This window comes from Delphinus delphis, chromosome 2, assembly GCF_949987515.2.
Source record: "Delphinus delphis chromosome 2, mDelDel1.2, whole genome shotgun sequence".
NCBI classification, from domain to species: domain Eukaryota; kingdom Metazoa; phylum Chordata; class Mammalia; order Artiodactyla; family Delphinidae; genus Delphinus; species Delphinus delphis.
In genome coordinates, this window is record NC_082684.1 from 149,989,092 (window position 1) to 150,008,034 (window position 18,943).

The window sequence follows — 18,943 nt, forward strand, 5'->3', positions numbered from 1 at the left end:
ATCCACCTTGCAATGCAGGGGGCGTGGGTTCGATCCCTGGTTGGGGAACTAAGATCCTGCGTGCCCTGGGACAACTAAGCCTGCGAGCCTCAACAAGAGAGCCCACGCGCTGCAACCTACAGAGCCCCCGCACTCTGGAGCCCGTGTACCACAACTAGAGAGAGAAAACTCGCACACCACAACTAGAGAGAGAAAACCCAAGCGCCACTAGAGAGAGAAAACCCGCACACCACAACTAGAGAGAAACCCAAGCGCCGGAATGAAGAGATCCCGCATGCCTCAACAAAGATCTCATGTTCCTCAACGAAGACCCGACGTGCCCCCGCCCCACGAAGAAAAACACCACTATCATCCAAGAGCACGACAGTAGGAACTGCAGCCAGATTATGAGAGAGACATCTTTACTCAGATTATGAGAGATCTCTGCTCAAGACCTCCAACCACAACTGCCCCCTTTCAATTTCAGTGAGACCAAGAAGCACTACAGAGCAGAAACAAGTGGAAGGATGAGAATGCCTCTTCAGAAATCTCAATGACTGGTCAGCATTTACGGGGTAAAGAGTGGGTAAAAATTCATCTTGGGGAAGGCAGGAGTTTTACCTACGCTGAGAACTGCAGAGTTCTCATTATAGATTCAGATGATGACTATATTGAAAGCCTTAAGCAGACTTTACAGAAATGAGACCAATCTAAAGAAACAAGGTAATATTTATCAACAAAACTGTAATTCCACTAGACAGTGAGGACTGTACCAATAAAAAATTGGCGGGGGGGGGTAAAGGAGAATATCCCATTATTTACAATAGTGCTTGCTCAGTGAGTTGCCTCACTGTCTGTGAGTAGTACTCTTTGAAGTCCTTCAGTATCTATTAGACCAAAAGCTATTTATTTAGCACCTTTTCATCCAGGAGCTTGAAGAATAAGCTCACCTTAAACAGTAAGTTGGAGGTAATGTTATACCTCTGCATGATAAAGTAGATCCAGTAAATGTTTCCAATTCAGTCCCACTCCATTCAGCAAGTATTTGCTAATTATATGTTATGTACTTGTCAATATACTAAGCACTGGGGATAAAATGGTAAGTAAAAATAGGCTTGGGCCCTGCCCTCATGGAGTTTATGGTATGGTTGGAGACTAACAATATGAAAAAGGAGAATGCAGAAGGGAAAAATGGTTCCAGATGGTACAGGATGGTATGAGAGCCTAGACACTGGGGGATCTGACGTAATTAGAGGTCAGGAAGCCCTAAAAAGCCAGAGGTCTCCCATGCTCCTCCTTAGTGACCATGAAAACAGCTTCTTCCTTATCACCTTGACCCTCATGGCAGTTATATTCCAAATCCTGATCTCTCCAATCACCTCCATCTTTCATATCCATCAGGGAGTTCCACGGGCATGCACATGCAACTCAACTGGATCAGCAGATTACTCATCAGAGCATTCTCCATCCACATCACCAACCTCTAGAAATGTCTCATTTATACCATTTCCTCCACCATCTTTCATGTTTAACCCCATAAAAGCAAAGTTCAAGGCTTAGACTCTGGAAGGATCTGTGATTCTATATTCCTTTTGCACTTTCCACACACTTCAAGGGAGGAAAGGGAAAACTATGACAGGACAGCAACTTAAAAATGACCCTTCCCACCACCTTTGCAATTTCTGCCTCCAAATATTACCCGTTCCTACCAACATCAGGGTTGACACTGCGTTTGTTGCTTGGAGAGAGATCACTGGTTAAGTTTTAATTAGCTGAATCAATGTTGTTTTGTTTTTAACAATTTGGTAAATAAAATGAAGTACAAAGAATGATTTATAAGGATGAAACTGGCTCTTTGGTTTTCTTTCAGTGATTCACCATAACATGGAAGTAAAAGCTCTCTATGTAGCCCAGGCTGGGTACCAGTTTCCAACATTTACATGCAGTTTCCTGAAGCTGCATTAGCCACAACTGTTGCCTCAAGCTCTCCTTTCTTCCTGAAATTGTCTCCTGCTTTCAGTCAGTTAGCCTACCCCTACACCAAGAGAAATGCAGGTACTCTGAGTCAAGCCTAAGTGTATGAAGTAAAGTTATAAAATGCAAAAGAAAGAAAAGACAGTAGAATAACTTCACTCTGCCCCATCTCCACATTCTACAGAAATTGGATTTTCTTTCCTTTCTTATCCAGGAACAACCTGGTCAGTGTCACAAAGTACAAAGTTTGAGGTGAGGGCCTTAAACATAAAGGTTATTTGTCCGGTTTTCTCTTCCATCTTCTATTCTGCTGCTTCTGAGGTTAAATGCTGACTTGGGTCATCTGGCCTGATCATACTCACTCAAACACCCCCCCCACACCACCCCCCGAGCTCTTGCCTATTTAGCTCTTTTCCAGGGTGAAGTGAGTAATTTGAGTTAACTGGCATTCAGCCAGCCTCACATCTCCTCAGCCAAAACCCAGCTGCTTTTGGAGAGAAGGGAAAGGTTGAGTTCTGCTTACATTCACCTACGACTGTCTCCTAACCCTGGCACAGAGAGGTGTTGTTATAGCAAATTCACCCTTCCCGAAGATCATGTTCTCAAGCTCTCATCGAAGATACTAAGTTTCTAGGGCAGAGAAGGCCAAAGGGTACAGCTTAACTGCTTGCTTATATACATTCTTGACAAAGCCCTCACTCCTAATGTAGGGTAGCCCTCAGAGTTACCAGGGACCCCTCTCAGGATTTAGACCTAGAGGAGGTCCAAAGTGCAAACCAGTGTCAGTGAATCATCTTAGGGACCTGGCTGGTGTGGGAAGGAGGACCTTAACACTTGAGCCCTGAAGACTAACAGGCTTTGCCTGCTCTCAGTAACTACTGTAAGCTACACAGAAGAACTCTCAAAGATGGATGATTACATAGCTTCTAATAAAATATCCAGTTTTTTAAAAACTCCTCTTCTACTCCTAACTTCTGTTCTTAAATTGTCTGTAACTTTGCCTAAATAACACTCAGCCATTTAAAAGGCCATTATAAAATAAATGTCATTGTTTACTTTGATGTTCATTTCTAGTTGCTATTTAATTTACTCTAAGTACCTATATTGGAATATTTGAACTTCACAGACCAGATAAACAAGTCAAAGAATCTCTCTAAAGACGCTTCCAATTCTAAAAGTCTATGATTTATGAAAGCACCATATAAGTCTTTTATTTCACTAGTTTTTGCTCCCACTTATTATGGTGGGATGCCCAGAATGGTGGAAATGTGATTGAAATTACTATAAACCTAACATTAAACAAACATGATCCCTTCTAGAAATTTATGGATGGAAAATTTTTAATGACTGTAATAACCCTTCATTCTTCTCCTATCCTCTTCCTGCCTAAGCCCTCATTTCTAAGACTCCTCTCCTAACTAATGGTAAGGAAACACTTGAGGCAAATATATAAGTAGGAGACAAGTAGGCAGCCTCCTTCTTCAAGTACCTTTGGAAATCTGAAGACTCCAACCAAACAAAAATGAATATAAATTTCTGTAATAGTAGTCAAGATAGGTTATGCAGTGTTACAGTAACCGATAACCCTAAAATATCAGTGACTTAAACTTTTAAGTCCAGCTCATGCAACAAGACCAACATAGCTGTTATCTAAACTCTTGAAGTAGCTACCATCTCTGTCATTGCCACTCAGTGTGCCAGAGGGAAAGAAGAAGGAATATCGCACTGGTGCCTAAACCTTCGTCTAAAAATGATACACTTCACTTCTACTCACATTTTATTGACCAAAGCAGGTCACACTGTCCCACCTACTTCAAGGCAGTAGGGAAATGCAATCCCAACATGGCCCAGAAGCAGAGAGAACCTAGATTGTTTCGAACAGCTTTCACTAAAACAGCTTCAATTCTTCCATCCATCTGCTACATTTTTTTTTTTTTTTTTTTTTTTGCGGTACGCGGGCCTCTCACTGTTGTGGCCTCTCCCCGTTGTGGAGCACAGGCTCCAGACGCGCAGGCCCGGCGGCCATGGCTCACGGGCCCAGCCGCTCCGCGGCGTGTGGGATCTTCCCGGACCTGGGCACGAACCCGTGTCCCCTGCGTCAGCAGGCGGACTCTCAACCACTGTGCCACCAGGGAAGCCCCATCCACTACATTTTTATTCAACAAAACCTTTAGTGCTTACCAAATGCCAGGCATTCTTTTAGGCATTAAGGTACACAAGGGGTCAAAAAACAAAACAAAACAAAACAAAAAAACCTCATGGAGCACATATTCACTCCTAGAGCATCACAGTAACAACACACTCCATTGTAGTACATTCCTCCCTGTCCCACTAGGCCTTCTTTCTCTCTTCTCTTTTCTAATAGCATTTTCCTTCGTCTTTGGCCATCCACCCCCAATCTCATCTAATCTCTAATCTTCAAATCCTATCTTCATTTTCTAGGGCACCACTCCCTTCCCCTTTGTTGTAGCTGTATTTTAAAATAAAAGGTTTGGGGCCATGGCCGCTGAGCCTGCGCGTCTGGAGCCTGTGCTCCACAACGGGAGAAGCCACAGCAGTGAGAGGCCCGCGTACCAATAAATAAAATAATAATAAAATAAAATAAAATAAAAGGTTTGGAACTAAGTAGCTTTACTGACATTTTCTGATCATAGCTCCTGGTACTTAGTAAGCACCTTAAAAACTACTGAATGAATTAATGTAAATAACATATTCTACTTGATAGTAGGAAGTTTTGGACAAGCTCTACCCTCAATTTTTCAAAATCTGATCACATTCTGACCTACCAAGTGGGAACATCAGTGATGACTCCTAAATATGGTACTTTCCTTTCCATGCATTCCCCCAAGAGCCTCACCCTATGGTGAACACATAGGTCTGCCAACATCTGAAGAAAGCAACTGATTTCAACCCACTCAGACTGAAGAAACAAAAACACTTCAGCTTTGTTATAGCTCCTGGTTTGTTTTGCTGAGGTAGTGGAGAGGGACTGTGCCACTGAAATAGTATCCTATATAACCAGATGAGTAGGATTCTATAAAAAGTCCTACTAGCCTATATGACAGCAAGTAGGTATCATGAAGATATGCAAGACCCTGACATTACTCTGATTTTACTGTTCTTTACTCCATCCTAGTAGGGTCTATGGCATCTAGCACCACAGCTTTCCAGACTATACATCAAATATAACAGCTGTCACTTTTGAGCTAACCCTGGTGAGGGTCTGAAGAAGGCCACATTGTGCAAGACCACACAAAACATTTCTGGACCTCATCAAATGGAGGCAACCACATGCTTGGTTAGAGAGTCCCCAACATTTTTTTTTTTTTAAGAGATATCCTTTTTTTGATTTTTAATTTTATTTATTTATTTTTGGTTGTGTTGGGTCTTTGTTGCTGCACGTGGACTTTCTCTAGTTGTGGCAAGCGGGGGCTACTCTTGGTTGCGGTCCGCGGGCTTATCGCGGTGGCTTCTCTTGTTGCAGAGCATGGGCTCTAGGCACGCGGGCTTCAGTAGTTATAGCACGTGGGTTCAGTAGTTGTGGCACACAGGCTTAGTTACCCGCGTCATGGGGGATCTTTCCGGACCAGGGCTCGAACACATGTCCCCTGCATTGGCAGGTGGATTCTTAACCACTGTGCCACCAGGGAAGTCCCCCCAAATTTTAAAAAAATGATTCAGATGGCATATAACTTTTCTGGAGTATCTTTCCTCCTTTGTTTCTCATTTTCTCCAGACTTGAACAAAGCTTGCAAAATAAAAAATCATGTAAGTTTCCTTTCAGATTCACACTATGGTTTGGCACTGCTGAAAAATTCCTGTCTGATTTCACTAACCTCATACTAAAAACAAAAACAAAGAAACATGAAGAGATCTGAAGTCTAGTCCAGGATCTGTGGCTAAATTAGCTTTGTAATCAAAGCATCTCAGATTTCTACATCTTAGTTCCTCATCAGGAAAATGATGGAGCTAAACTACGTGATTTCTATGGTCTCTTCCAGCTCCAAAATGTTTTAAGTTTAGTGAAAGGCTCAGGATTTCCACTCCTGATTAGTATGCAGAAAGTTGCAAGACACCATCACTCTCATCCTATAAACCCTGATAAGTTGAATAAGCTACAAAATTGTAGTTTTTTTGTTTTGTTTTTAAACATCAGGGGACTTCCCTGGTGGCGCAGTGGTTAAGAATCCACCTGCCAATGCAGGGGACACGGGTTCGAGCCCTGGTCGGGAAAGATCCCCCATGACGCGGGGAACTAAGCCTGTGTGCCAAACTACTAAGCCTGCGCTCTCGAGTCCTTGAGCTACAACTACTGAGCCCGCGAGCCACAACTACTGGAGCCCGTGCACCTAGAGCCCATGCTCCGCAACAAGAGGAGCCACCACAATGACAAGCCCCCGCTCACCGCAATTAGAGAAAGCCCGTGCACAGCAACAAAGACCCAATGCAGCCAAAAATAAACAAATAAATTTTTAAAAAACACCAGAAAGGATGCAAAGAACTCTAAATAAATTAAGTTCCAGAAAATGTCGAGCTCTTCATAAGACAAGAGACCATGGCTATTCTCATTCCTGGCAAAGTGGCAAGAAAACAAGAAATTTTCCACTAATAGGACTAAGAAGAAACCAACCAAATTTATAAACAAATTTTACTAGCTGAATGTGGATTCAGGTAACAGATTAGAATTCAGAGGAAGCCCAGTTACAAGCCCCACCTGCCAATTCTTCCCCACGGGTCCTCACTAAGGGCACAAGTCTGAAGTCAAGGCCGGAAAGCTGAGAGAAAATCTCATGAAGCATATAGGTCTCCACTGTGTACAAGACAGATGCCCTCTTTTTTTTTTTTTTTTTTTTTTTTGCGGTACGCGGGCCTCTCACTGTTGTGGCCTCTCCCGTTGCGGAGCACAGGCTCCGGACGCGCAGGCTCAGCGGCCATGGCTCACGGGCCCAGCCGCTCTGTGGCATCTGGGATCTTCCCGGACCGGGGCACGAACCCGTGTCCCCTGCATCGGCAAGCGGACTCTCAACCACTGCACCACCAGGGAAGCCCCAGATGCCCTCTTAAGGTGAAGGCCAAGACAGGAATATGAGATAAACCCCTCCAAGTCACTCTGAATGTAAGGCAGATATTCTTCATTAGAAAATGGGCAAAAACATGAGTTAAATAAAGAAAACCTGAGGTGGTACTGAGAAGCAAAGAAAATGTCCAAGCAATCCAAAGAGTTGGCAGCTAGGCTGAAAAGTAGAGAGCCCCAAGGTTCAGAAAGCTGACAGGGCAGAAGTATGTGATGAGAAAATGGACAAAAACTTTCCAAAACTGATAAACGACATCAACTCACAAACCTGGAAGCTCAATGAACAGCAAGCAGGATAAATACAAAGAAACCCATACTTAGGCACATCATCAACTGTTGAAAACTGGGGAGTGGGAAGGGCGGAAGAGCAACTCTTAAAAGCAACTATGGAAAAGAGAAAAAGTATATACTAGGGAAAAACAATAGAAACAATGGCTGATTTATCATTAGAAACAATGAAAGCCAGAAGACAACAGAACACCACCTTTCAAGTTCCAAAAGAAACTATCAACCCAGAATTCTACATCTAGGAAAACATACTTCAAAAATGATGAAATAAAAACATTTCAAAGAGACAAAAGGGAAAAGAACTTGTCTCCAACAGACTTTCACTACAAGAAATGCTAAAAGAAGTTGCTTACGGTGAAGGAAAATGACACCAAATGGAACCCCAGATCTGCAGAAAGCAACAAAATCCCCAGAAAGGGTAAATAATTGGAAAATACAAAAAGCCTTTAAAACAAAACAAAACCCATGTTTAAATGTCTTTAAGAGACTATTGATTGTTTAGAGCAAAAATAATAATGTGCTGTAGCGGTTATAGCACATGTAGAAGTAAAACGTAAGAGCACAATGTGCTAGAAGGGGGTAAACTGAATCATGCAATCGTAAGGTTTGCAGCGTTAGTGAAGTAGTTTATATTATTCAAAACAGACTGCGATAAATAATGAAAGGCTCATGGGTCATCTTTAAACACCTTGTCCCTTTTTGGCCATTATGTATACTTACTAACATGCCCATCAATGGGGAGTAAAGGGAAGGAAAAAGAAAACTAAGTAAATCAACAATTATCAGTAATGATTTATTTTGCCAAGCAGTTGTGTACTTTTACATCAATAATAATACAAACTAATACATTAACATTTAAATACCACAGATTCGTGACTTCCCTGGCGGTTGGGCAGGGGGCATGGGTTCAATCCCTGGCCTGGGAACTAAGATCCCACGTGCCACACACATGGCCATAAATACATACACACATACGTACATACATACATATATACATACCACAAATTCACTGACACTTCCAAAGAAGATAGAAATTAACCATGTTACTCAAGATAAATACACATTTTATTATTTTTTCCCAAATATTTTAATTGGAATAATTTTGAGGGGCTCTACTTTCTACTTTAAAAGTATATAGTTTTTAAGAATTTAAGGACTTCCCTGGCAGTCCAGTGGTTAAGACTCTGTGCTCCCAACGCAGGGGGAACCGGTTCGATCCCTGGTCTGGGACTAAGATTCTGCATGCCATGTGGTGCGGCCAAAAATTAAAAAAAAAAAAAAAGAATTAAAAAAACTACATTATGGGGCTTCCCTGGTGGCGTAGTGGTTGAGAGTCCGCCTGCCGATACAGGGGACACGGGTTCGTGCCCCGGTCCAGGAAGATCTCACATGCCACGGAGCAGCTGGGCCCGTGAGCCATGGCTGCTGAGCCTGCGCGTCCGGAGCCTGTGCTCCGCAACGGGAGAGGCCACAACAGTGAGAGGCCCGCGAACCGCAAAAACAAAATAAATAAAAAAATATTAAAAAGTAAAAAACTGCATTATGGAGTACAGCTCAAAAGTTCTAAGTTGACGATATAAATAACATTATCTGGTACATATTTATCCTACATTATCAGCTTTTATAAAAGCAATTAATGAAAAACATTTGTATTATAAAGGAAGTCACAGCACTGAACATGAGAATAGAATTTTAATAGTTGAATTTTAAAAGAACTGAATAAACAATAGCAAGCTTAAGAACGTAGTATGTGTGAAGCATACTACTCTTACACTAAATCCTCCTAACAACACTGCAAAATGGGTCCTAAGATCTTTAGAGAATTTAAATAATGCATTAAAAATCACATATCAGTGAGAGCCAGAATTTGAACCTCAGGTTTCAAATCAAAGCCCATGACTGTCTCTCAAATAATAATGTAATTTACTGACAAGTACACTACACATTCCCCCCCAACCCTTTAATAGTACAGTATATTTCTTATAGACAGAACATTCTTCTGCATAACCAAAATATAATCATCAAAGTCAGGAAATTAACACTGGCATAGTACTACTATCTAGTACTCAGATCCCATTTAAGTTTTTTTTTTTTTCTTTTTTTTTTCCATTTAAGTTTTTACAATTGTACCAATAATGTACTTGAGAGCTAAATAAACCCAGTTCAGAATCACATGTTACAATGACTACAATGCAATCTTTAATGTACTTTTTCCCTATAGAAGTTTAAGGGAGTCAAACAAACATTTTATACCGTGCACAAAAATTTACTGAGCACTTGGCACGTGTCAGGCACTGTTTCCTGGTACAGTGGAGAATAAGACAGTTAAGGTTCTTCTGCTTCCAAAGACTTTACATTCTAATGAGGAAAGATTAACAAGTAAACATAACTTCAGATTTGGCCAAGTGCTATGACTGGGTGACTTGGAAATGGCCATCTAAGGAACTGAAGCCTGAATAGTAAGACAGAACCAGTGTTGCTAAGAGATGGGAAAAGTGTGTTCCAAACAGAGGAAAAAGCAAATACAACCTAGAGCAGGACATAACTTGGTATTCTGGAGGAAAAGAAAAGATGCGACAGTGTCCTGAGCAAAAGGAGCAGGGACTGATGGCAAACACATGAGGCAGGATTCTGAATTTTATAACTAAGAAAGCTACTGAAGGATTTTAAGCAGACAACTGGCATGGTTTCATCTCCATTTTTTTTTTTTTCCCGGTACGTGGGCCTCTCACTGTTGTGGCCTCTCCCGTTGCGGAGCACATGCTCCGGACGCGCAGGCTCAGCGGCCATGGCTCACGGGCCCAGCCGCTCCGCGGCATGTGGGATCTTCCCGCACCAGAGCACAAACCCGTGTCCCTTGCATCGGCAGGCGGACTGTCAACCACTGCGCGACCAGGGAAGTCCTGTTTCATCTCCATTTTTTTTTTTTTTCATCTCCATTTTTAAAAGATGATTCTGGCTACCAGGAGGAGAATGCACTGAAGAAGATGGTCAAGTGAAAGCAGAGGCCAGTTAAAAGCTATTTCAGTAGGCCACATGAAATGATGGCGACTGAGATTAGGCTGGTAGAAATGAAGATGTAAAACAGGAGAAATCAAAATCATATTTTGGAGACCAAGAAAACGTGATGATGGATTAGATATGGTGGATAAAGGGAAAAATAGGTTTTAAGGATAACTCCTAGGTGACAATTACTGAGATGGGGAAGACTTGGAGAACAATATGGGAGAAAGAGGTCTATTTTGGACATATTAAGTCTATTTAGGTGAGAAGTCTAAACCAGAAACAAACACTTGAGAATTATTCACATATAGATACTATTTAAAAAACTAAATTGAATGAGACCTCCTATGGAAAGAATCAAGAGAAGGGGGGAAAAAAGTCCAGGACTAACCTCTGGGATATGCCAATACTTAGAGGCAGGAGAGGAGAGAGAAGCCTGTAAAAAAAAAAAAAGTATGACAAAGTGTGAGGTAGGAGGAATACAGGAATATGTGTCCCATAAACTAAGAGAAGCAGGAGAATAGGCAGAAAACTGTGGTCAATAATACTGAATGCTGCTGCAAGATCCTTTAAGATAGAATTGGTAAATGGATATCACTGGTAACCTTGACTAGAGTACTTTCAGTGGTGAGATGGTGATAGAAACCAGTCTGGAGTTGAAGAGCAAATGAAAGTGGAGAGAGCACACAAAGACAGTTCTTGAAAATCTGCTTGAAAGAGGATCAGAGAAATGAGGCAGTAACTAGAGGAGAAGAATGTGGAATCAGGAGAGGGTTTATAACAGATTTCTATTCTATATCTGCACTGTCCAATACAGAGTCAATAGCTACACATGGCTACCAAGCAACTGAAATGTAGCTAGTATGACTGAGGAACTGAAGTTTTTTAAATTAATTTTTGTTTAATTAGCCACATGTGGCTAGTGGCTATATTGGACAGCATAGCTCTAGAGCACATCTGTATACCAATAAAGATGGCCCAATAGAAAGGGCAAAATTCAAGATGCAGGCAAGAAATGAGTCCTTAAGAAGTCAAGAGAAGGAATCTAGAGCACAAGTGGAGGAATGTACAAGGGATATAACATGAATGAAGCAAGGCAGGAAGCCATGTAATCGGTGGGAACCAACAAGACTTAAAATCAGAATATCCCTTAAGTTTGGTTGGAATCTTAAACATAAGACTAAATACAGAAGGCTATAAAAAGCTAATCACAAGGGGAAGGGAAGGTAATTCAAATTTACTATCTATTAAGTGACAGGCACTTTCTAAAACCAACTACTTCTGTTACTCAGAACCAACACCTTGTAAGTCACATTTTACAAATATGAACACTTTTGCTCCAAGAGGTAAATCAAGTTCACTGAAATCACACATATAGTAAATGTCAAGATCTGGACACAGGCCACTCTGACTTACTCTAGGGTTAGAATCTTACCACTGCATAAGGTGGGAGGTTAAGAACCACTCAATGTTTCTCTGCCTGGAAATAACATAACAAATGGCAGATCAATCTGGGAGCTTATCAACAAGTGGAAAAAAGCCTGGAGGTACTAGGCCAGAGGCAAAACTGTCCCCTCAATGCTATCTGCAAGATAATTAAGGAATATTTACTTAACAGGTTATTTTTAATATTTTTAAATCCAAGTGAAAATATCTTTACTGAGACAAATGGGAAAATGCATATTCTTGCAACTTTGAGTGTCTACATTACTGAACACAGGAGTATCAATCAGATAATTGGCATTGTTTTATAATAACTACTAAAATAATATCTGGGCATATTAGAAAAGCAGGTAGTTAGAAACCTACCGTCTCTCCAATTTGTAAATGAAGAGGGAAATTATTAAATTAAGCCTAATCAGTTATTTTTTTAGGGGTGATAAAAATATTTTATATTTTAATGTTATATGAACTCTCAACTCGACACATTTGTCAAAACTTATCAAACTGTACATCTTAGGATCACGCTCACCATGCTATAAATTCATACGTATCAGTTTTAAAATAAATTGCATATTTTTCATAAGTTATCAATTGCTTTTATAACATATCTATTTAATAAGTACCTAATACTTTTCTCAAGAATCAAGGAGAAAGATTAAATTTTTTTCCTTCAAAAAATCTGTTAGAAGAAAATTATACGTTAAAAGCCTAATCAGTTATTAAATTACAGCTTAGACTATTTTAAATTTAGTGTGGGCAAAGATCATCTAAATCTGTGCTGTCCAATATGGTAGCCACTAACTTCATGCAGCTATTTAAGTATAAATTAATTAAAATTACATATAATTAAATATTCAGTTCCTCAGGTGCACTAGCCACCTGTCAAATGCTCAACAGTCACATGTGGCTAGTGGTTATCTCATTGGACAGCACAGAATAAAACATTTCTATCATCACAGAAAGTTCTACTGGACAGTGATTAGATCCTCAATCTTCCTTTTGACTTTTTTTTTCAGGAGGGCCAATGGAAAGAGCAACTCAGAAGACCTGAGTTTTCCAAATCAGTCACTAACCAGCTGAGCAACTTATGTATGGTTACTTAGCAATGCTTCCAGAAATGAATGTGCATTTGAATCACCTAAGAATCTAGTTAAACTGCAGGTTCTAACACAGTAAGTCTTGAGATGGGGTCGAGATTCTGCACTTCCAACAAATTCCCAGGTGCTGCTAATACTGCTTGCCCAGAAATCACCCTGTGAGTAACAAGGTCTTAGATTTCTCTGGGCCTCAGTTTTTTTAGCTGTCAAATGATGTAACTGGGGGAAGATAATACCCATGACCCCTCCATAAAAACTAACATTTTATAGTTTTATAGTTGTATAGAATTAAATGCACACAGATTTCTCATACTCTTGAAGAAGCAGTCTCTTCCCTGAAGTAAATGCTAGGATTCTAACAAACAATTTTCGTGATACCATTTTTTCCCCATTAAAAAATATCAAATTTAAATGAATATCAATGGGAAAATGTGATTTGCTACAGACAATCAGTCTGGGTACTACTTTTCAGAAATGGATTTAAAAGGCTGACATGTATATAAGACAAACCTTTCTAAATGCATCACCTCCACATGACAAGCAACTCCCAGGAAAAAAAAGTAACTACAATTACATTATTGTTTTTATGAAGTCTCAGTCAGGGCTCTGAGCAATAAAACCGACCAAAATCCCCATACCCCTAGCAGGCAGTGGAGTAATGTAACAGGCCCACAAAACAGGCTGAAGGAGCTGACAGTGGGAAGCCAACAATGCCAGAAAGAATTTACTTTTGAGGCATCTTCTATTTTAACATGGGCCCTAGAGCATGCAATGCAAACAAGGAACTGGATAGCAGTGGTGAGGCTCATAGTTTCATAAGGCAATACCTCATAGAAAGGAGATAGGCTAACACACCCAGTTTGTTTATAAATTCTGAATGAAGCATGACAGGTAATTACCTGTATTCTCAAAACACACACACTGGAAATACATGTTCAACCTCTAAATGACAGGATGCTTTGAAAATCTATAATACTTTTAAATTTGTATTTTTAGATTTCCTTTAGTGGGAAATACAGTTTAAAGTTTGAATTAAATTTTACTAAAGCTCCCCTATATAAATCATACAACGTTCTTCCAAAATCTCTCCAAAGATCTGATTCTCATTAATACACTTTACTGCCCACAAACCCCTTCAAATAAATCACTGAGAAGATAAATCATATATACAAAGAAAAACTTGGGAGTGGGGAGTTTTTTCTCACTTTTAAAACAAACTGCTATCTCAATCTTCTTTTTTCCCTCAATCTTACTTTAAGCCAACCTGCTAAACAATGGCTTTCTACAATGGTCAAAATTATTTTATTACCAAATTTCAATGTAAGTCCTAAATTTGGAGCTGTACATTCAGCTTATCTTAGAAAAAGACTGATGAAAAAATAGTGCCTATAACAATACCTATTCTAAGTTGTCTTTATTAAAACAGCAAATTCACGTAGATCAGGAGAAAGCACTAAATATAATTCCATCAGAGTGAAATGTTCATATTAAGAGCTTTATCTGATTAAACACTGCTGTGCTTTTACAACACTTATTTAAACTACAGTAATTTCTAGATATTATAAAGATAACTTTTACATTACCAATGAAAACAAAAGGTTAATTTCTATCCACACCATAAAAGTACTATCTGTCCTTTGTAAATAATCCATAAGAAATCTCTCTCAATAATAACCAACGAACTGCTAGTATCAAGTATTTAATTGCAGCAACTAACCAGCAATTAATTTTACCTTTCCTCTCAACAAATATTACAAAATTCCACCTGCAGGATAAATGATATCCTTTTAAAATGCAATTTAAGAAGCCATTACTTTTTTACAGAAACTGTGGCTCCTCTATGAGAGAGACAATTATAATGTGTACAGGAGAATTTTAGCCTATCATTTAAAAAAATACAGTGTGTAAAAAAAAGGCCACGTAGCAGTCCGTGGGCAGGATGAGTCATCACCCAACTCAAAACTTGCAGCACTTCTAAGCTTCCTCCTACCCGACCCCATCCCCTTCAGCAATGTACCCTGAGTCAGCAAACCTTCCTATTTTGTCAGTTATGAATTCTCACGATGCTTAAATGAACTTATGCAAAATGCTGCAACACTTTTAGTACTAACATTTGTCATTAGAACATGTGCTTTTTTCCTATTGCAAAATTAACTGATCTTCAATCTTCTCTGGATTCCTTCTTAATCACAGAAAGTAGCAAACACTTTTAATCCTCTTTTGCAAATAAATGAACTGCAAAATATGGTGATATATAATGGTTTTTCTAAATAATTCTCCATTTCCCAGAGTTTTTTTCTGAACAGTAATACTTAGGTGATTAAAACGTATCCTGCTCAAATCTGGCATATTTCCTACATGACTGCAATTACTGAATTTAGGACACCAATAAGCAATTTTACCAAGTTTCACAAGGCAATTCTTATTAAGTGATGTAACACATATATGGAAAAGGACTCCACGCTCCTTGGCACATGTAAACACGTTTGAACAACGACCCGTTAAAGAAGTGTAAAGTCTCTGCCACCCAATTAGAAATTATATTTCAAACATAAATATCTGACATTGCTAAGAAGAAACTCTAGAGGCAGTTCCCTTTCAGGGCCCAGTCCTGTTTGGTCCCTTCATTCTTCTAGCTCAGAACACTCATTCTTCTAGTCAGACCATCTCAGTTTCCCAACGTTAGAGAGAATGTGTCCAATCAGAACTTTAAATGACACGGCTAGGGCTTCCCTGGTGGCGCAGTGGTTGAGAGTCCGCCTGCCGATGCAGGGGACACGGGTTCGTGCCCCGGTCCGGGAAGATCCCACATGCGGCGGAGCGGCTGGGCCCGTGAGCCATGGCCGCTGAGCCTGCGCGTCCGGAGCCTGTGCCCCGCAACGGAAGAGGCCACAACAGTGAGAGGCCCGCGTACCGAAAAAGGGGAAAAAAAAAAAAAAATGACACGGCTAGACAAATCAAACAATCAGAAAACTACTCTGAAGCTGTTTTCGCTCCATTTTGTCCCCTGTTAATTTTTGTTTCCCTTGACAAACCATCTTGTACCTGCAAAAAAGTTAACACTCAGACTGACTTTGGGGAGCATTTTTAGCATTGAAGGAAAGAACATGAATTTTGCTGCAAATGCTGTAGGCTTCTAATTCCACCTCACCAGTTTCCCTTTACTGGACCTTTTCCAATGAGCGAGCAAAGGAAAAAATAAAACAGGAAAGGAATCAAAAATATCCTGCTCCGGGGCGCTCCCACATAACACCTGAACCAGTCTTACTAAGCCAAGGAACAAAAGGCGGCCAAAACGCCCTTAGTTTTCAACGCACCTCACCAAGTCAGGGAAAAATGCACAGCGGAGCGAGGAGGCCCCTTTTCAGTAAACTGACAAAACAAGTTTTCATTTGGGGACCTTCATGGACCACCACCGCTCCACGTCCCGAACGCAGCTCAGGCAAGGGTGTAGTAGAGGAGGAGGAAATTAGGAATTCCGATTCAGACGACTTTTTCTGTACCTCCTTTACGGCCACACTCAACTCAGGCAGAGGACTTCAGGGCTCTGAGCCGAGCCGGGTGAGCGGCGCGCTACGCAATTTGCCGAGTGCACTGGAGACTTTGCCCGGCCGGAGTCAGCTGAGGCCGAGTCACCCGAGTGGGATGGGGGAGGAGACGCGGGAGCATTTCGAAAGGCAGCGTGCCAGGAAGGCGAGACTCCGCGCCACCTCACGCTCCCGGGGCGGGCCGCCCTTCCCGGCCGCCGCCCCGGGCCCGCCGGCGGGGCCGGGCCGGGCTTCGAACCCGCTGACCCGGGTGCGGGCGGCGGTGCGGTAGCCAGAAAGCGGGGCCCCGGGGCGGGCAGTCGCGGCCGGGCCCGGAACCGCGGCCGGCGAGGGGCGTGCCGGGTGGGAGGGGCGCGCCGGTCGCACTGCCGGCCCCACGCGGGGACCCCGGCCCGCCGCCCGCCGGCCCGCGCCGGCCAGGCCCGAGTTAGCGAGCCGGCGGGCGGGCCGGGGGCGGGCGGGAGACGGAACAAAAGCGCCTTTGTTGAGCGGCTGCAGCCGGAGGGTCACACACAATGGAGGGAGCCGGCTCCGCCGCCGCCGCCGGGCCCGCCGCGGCGCCCTCCCGAGCAGCCCCGCCGGCGCGCCCTGCACACGTACACACACATACTCACGGGACTTCTCCGACTCATCGAGGGAGTGCGAGGCCCACGGACAGCCCCCTGTGTCGGCTCAGGTCTCCGGCTGTGCTGGCGGCAGCGGCGTCTCCGAGGCTCTCGCTTTGCCGCAGTCGCCGCCATGTAACCCCGACCCGCGAGAAAGGGCGAGGAAGGGGGCGGGGTTTCCAGGAGCCACGCCCTCTCACGTCACAGGCTCACTCCACGGGTGCCCCCGCCCCCGCCCCTACCCCAGACCAGCCCCGCGCGCCGGCCGGCGCCGGAATTTCCAACGTCGGTGTTTGGGTTCCGCGTGGTGCAGGGGCTGCAGGAGAGGCACGCGGGCTCGTCAGGCGTCTCGCGTGGGGTGGGATGGGGTGGGGTGGGGTGGGCTGGACTGGGCCAGGCCGGGGGGCTGGCGTGGAGGTAAACAGACGGGCCCTCTTCGCTCTACGTGCCCCAGCATTAGAGGGCGAAGTGACCAAACTCTTTGCGAGCGTTTACTGCGTACCTACTACGTGCAAGGTACTGGACAACCTAGAGGAATAGGCCATTGTCCCCGTCTCCGGGGAACTGGGAGGATGGACCCGAAGATATATGGGCTAGAAAACAGCAGCCATCGAACAAGGCAAACCGTTAAAGGTCAGGTGCTAAGGAAGGCTTCTAAATGAGGTTGCCACTGGTGACCTTTCAGCTAACTGAGGAGCCCATGAAACCAGAGGAGGTGAGGGGATGGCTGTTCCTTCGGAGGGAACAGAATGAGCAAAGACAGGGAAGAGGAGAGCACCTGGCTTGTTGCAGGAACTGGGACTAGGCCAGTTTGAGGGAAGTGTAGAATTTGAGCAGGAATGTACTGTGAGATAAGTGGGAAACGTAAATTGGTGCCTTCTTGGGCTCACTTGGACGAAAAGCAAGCTTATTTTATCCATCATGGCTTACTGAATCCGAGAAGCCATCTAGTGTTTATGTGAATTGTATGTAGGTATTTATAAAATTAGAGACGCAGGTCAACATATTTTTTCAATGACTTATTCACCATTCCTGATGAGAACCAAACGTTTGGCAGCCCTTTATCCATTATTATGCGCATGCTGAAGCTTCAAGCACGAGGCAAAGACCACTTCAAAGGTAACATAGTGGCTTGAAATTAAGTGGTTGGGATGGAGTTTGAATGTTTTATATTTTTTATATTTAAAACAATACCATCTGAATACCAGGTGTGGAGGGCACAGTGAGTAGACAAAACCAAGAGAAAGGGGAAGGTTGTCCTAACCACAGGATTTCTTATTTCTGGATGCAGCCTTTCTGCAACAAGAGCTCCTTCCCTGTGACCATTGTACATCCCTGCAGCCCCTGCTCTAGGCTCCCCTGAGATTCCTAAGACATCTTTTCCTCCCCCATCCATCAATGTTTGATCACTAGGAGGAGGGGGTAGAGGATAAGTACTGTGCCTTCGCTCAAGGAGGTTATAATGTGTCAGCTCTTAACTTCCGTCAAAGACCACCAAAATAACCTGTTGATCAAGCAAAGACAAATGTATTACAGGAGGTAAGAGAAACCACTGTGTTGACAGAGTCTTAGTAGCATCTCAAAGAGGGAGGTCAAGAGTGGGATGGTTTCAGAGGGTCAGGATTAATTTAAGACAGGTCTTTCAATGAAAGCATGATTGAGATGGGACTAAATTTGTTATATAATCTTTTAGGATTAGTAGACACAAGGAGGGAGAGAGTTTTGAAGCAAACCTAGAAAAGTCAACAATGGTTTGATAAACGCAAGAGTAATTTTGTTGAGAAGGGGCTGTTTACCCTGATGAAGGCTAGGTCGGTTGTAGTCTGTTGTTCAGTCAAATGGACTTTGAGGAAGTTCTTGAAACTGCAATAAAGTTACTTGCAACTTCATTTTTTCAGACAAGAATTTCTTGGGATTGAAGTCATGTTTATG

At 42.6% G+C, this 18,943-nt stretch overlaps 1 protein-coding gene across 5 annotated transcripts in view; it reads right to left on the minus strand.

Annotated features, from left to right (window-relative positions):
* MAPK6 (mitogen-activated protein kinase 6) overlaps nucleotides 1-17,162 on the minus strand; it is a 35,739-nt gene extending 18,577 nt beyond the window's left edge. For 2 of the 5 annotated variants that reach the window (XM_060005957.1, XM_069540485.1), the window contains exon 1: nucleotides 17,021-17,162. The gene's annotated coding sequence lies outside the window, so the exon portion shown is untranslated. The other 3 variants (XM_060005959.1, XM_060005960.1, XM_060005958.1) reach the window with 3 other exon arrangements.
* Nucleotides 17,163-18,943: the final 1,781 nt, after the last annotated feature.